The following is a 2,875-nucleotide window of genomic DNA, read 5'->3' on the forward strand; positions in this document are numbered from 1 at the left end:
TTCTTTTATCTTCCCTAAGAACTTGAGATCAATCTCTTGATATGGATTCCCTAATCAAGAGTTCTTACCTAATTAAGGGATTGTTTTCTCACTTGGTAGTCACAGACCCTAACTAGATTACTATACATCTGAACTTGTTATATTAGCTATAGTAATTCTTATGAAACAACAAACATCAAGAACTATAATTCTGACTTAAATTGACATTCTGAAACCTGATCCCTAAGGCTTCAAGAAATCCATTGCGAGTAACCACCGGAGACATATCGACAAGAGATTCACATTAAGAATAGAATGTAACAGTGCCCCAGCACACAAGTGCATTGGCCATGTCATACCTTGGCCAAAAAGAACCCTGCAACTGGAAATGGTCTTTTATATTTGAAGAAAAGTTCTCCTGCAGGGGAACAAAGTAATCCAAAGTAAAACTAATTCCTCATTTCCTCTTGATCTTCTCAAAACTTTTGAAGTTACTTTGGTTTCCATACAGCTTCTGAAAATAACCCAACTGCAAAATGCAGCCAAGTAGCATAAATAAGTGAAACTTTCTTTTTTAACGGAATGACCATGTCTTGAACAAGGGTTTTAAGATAGTGCTTACTTTGTGCTTGCTCGAGTTACCAATAAAATACAATTAACAAGATCTCTAAGATTGAGAGATGAATCCATGTATCCAATACAGAGAAGATTCAGTGACATAAAAACTAAATAGTAACCTGTTAATATTACATACAAGAAAATTACGATCAGGTATTACAAGTAACGTTTAAAATGAAGATTTATCTAATAATCTAAAAATTAATAAAAAGCACATTGTTGACCCCAATAAATATATGCAGTTCTGCAGGACATTGCCAAACCTTCAAGCATCGAGAAGGGAAGGTACACTGTTGGCATGGTAGCTGTAGCACGAACTTCTAGCGGTATACCAGGGGTGGGCTCCAGTACCTGTGCATCTGGTAGCTCTTTTGACAATAACTCCTGCACATCAGTCATTAACTTTATTGTTTAAATAAAACATCTTTCAGGAGCTAAATATGATGGTAAAGCACTGTGCAGTTCCTAAAATATTCTGCAAAGGTAATATCAACCATTCAGCAGTCAGATCAAAGATTGTTGCAAGATCATATAGTGTTCATCACATTCCATTACTAATATGGTAGTAACAAGTACTTCTGTATGATAACTAATTGTTGCTTTTTTCTTTTTTTTTTTTTGGAAGGCTTAAAGGCTTCAAAAGGTGGGTTGGGTCTTCCAACAAGTGACAAATCCTGACCTTGAATGATTCTATTGTTCCTTCAGACTGGATTATGCTTGCAAGAAATCCTTTGCCATCAAGGTCCCCATTTTTCATAGGCACAATGAATCTGTGAAAGACCAGCAGGCAAGAGATTGCATTAAATATGTAGGAAATAAAATCATGTTACAATAACAGTTAACGTGAGGCCAATGGTGTATACTTGGCATTGAGCAGTTTTGCAAGCTGAACTGCATCTTCTTGTCCAGAAACCAATGTGAGATAAGGCAGCAATTGCTTTATCACTGGAGTAATTACTATGTCAGCCTGCTCCTTTTTCAGAAATGCTTGGTTGTAGACACAGTGAGGTTCATAGTAGAGAGTTAACTGGGCTTGTGGAGAACTGATGAGATACCTGGTGTAGAATAACAGAGATGGAGGAAATATGAAGCATTACATTCGGATGTCAAATTCGCAAAGAAGAATGCAATGTAAAAACTCCGAATTGACAAGTGCAAGGGTCTCACCCATTTTATTTTGTAAGCTGCTTATACAGCAGAAAACAAAAATAGCAGCATATAACTTGTATTGTGAAAATTTGGAAAGACATGGACTATACATAACAAGAAAAATGTGATTTACTTAATCATTTGAGATGTTGAGTTCAAACAAGGAGATCGCAAAGTAATAGTTTGCTTCATGGGGTTTTTTGAAAAACAAGAAACTCAGCCTCATCCCAACTTAATGTGAAGGATCCAAACAAAAGAAAGTAGGTAGAACTCATGTCTAAAAAAGAAAAGGGAACGAAGAGATGGGAATTGAGATGAGAAATGATAAGATGAAAGTATGAGGAAAGAGGCACAGTCCAGCAAGTCATAAAATTATCAGATAAAGAGGACTCGCTACATGGATCCTTACTCTCTAATAGGCTATATCTGAAGAAATACTGCATATGACCTAGATTATGCATGTCCTTCCTCACAACTTCCCTTAATGGTCGTCTAGGCATTGTCCGCCCCTTCTTTTAGTTCCTTCAATTGGAATCATATCACTCCTCTCCTTATTTAGGTGTCCCTAGACCTCATTGAACATGACCATATCACCACAAAAGGCTCTCTTTGAGCTTGTCTATTGCTGGTGTTTCTACCAAGTCAGCTCCAACATATAACCAGGCCCCCGGATATTGAGTTTCTTGAACAAGTAATATAAATTAAGGACACATCAGAACTAATTGAAGGACAATAAATAAGAGAAACCAAGAAATTTGGTTTGTAATTGGTGTATAAGCAGGAAGTCGGAATCAGAGATAACTTCATGCATGGAACTGAGAAGTGAGAATTGGACGACAGTACTAGTCTAGCTTTTAAGTCATATCGTACACACTTCACCAATGCAGGCCAACAAATAAAACAAAATAATTTTATTAAAAAATTCTTAAATAAAGTGGTTTTTAATTGAAATAAACATGTTTAAGCCTAAACTATCAATTTCAAGCTTATACCAAGAATCTATCACTTTCAAGCTACAAAGATTATGGAATAAATATGGAATCAAATAGACTACCACATGGCAATTATTGCAATTTAATCGATTAGGTCAACCACAACATGTAAGCATTGGATGAATTTCTCAATTTTT

At 35.9% G+C, this 2,875-nt stretch overlaps 1 long non-coding RNA gene across 1 annotated transcript; it reads right to left on the bottom strand.

Annotated features, from left to right (window-relative positions):
• Nucleotides 1–897: 897 nt before the first annotated feature.
• On the bottom strand, nt 898–1,647 carry LOC149012456 (uncharacterized). The gene is made up of 3 exons (XR_016173871.1): nt 1,461–1,647; nt 1,277–1,367; nt 898–981 (listed from the first exon to the last, which is right to left on the bottom strand). It is a non-coding gene; the product is annotated as an uncharacterized LOC149012456 (long non-coding RNA).
• Nucleotides 1,648–2,875: the final 1,228 nt, after the last annotated feature.

The sequence above is a fragment of the Hakea prostrata genome, chromosome 6, assembly GCF_041222555.1.
Source record: "Hakea prostrata isolate BN-2017 chromosome 6, UWA_Hpros_2, whole genome shotgun sequence".
NCBI classification, from domain to species: Eukaryota; Viridiplantae; Streptophyta; class Magnoliopsida; order Proteales; family Proteaceae; genus Hakea; species Hakea prostrata.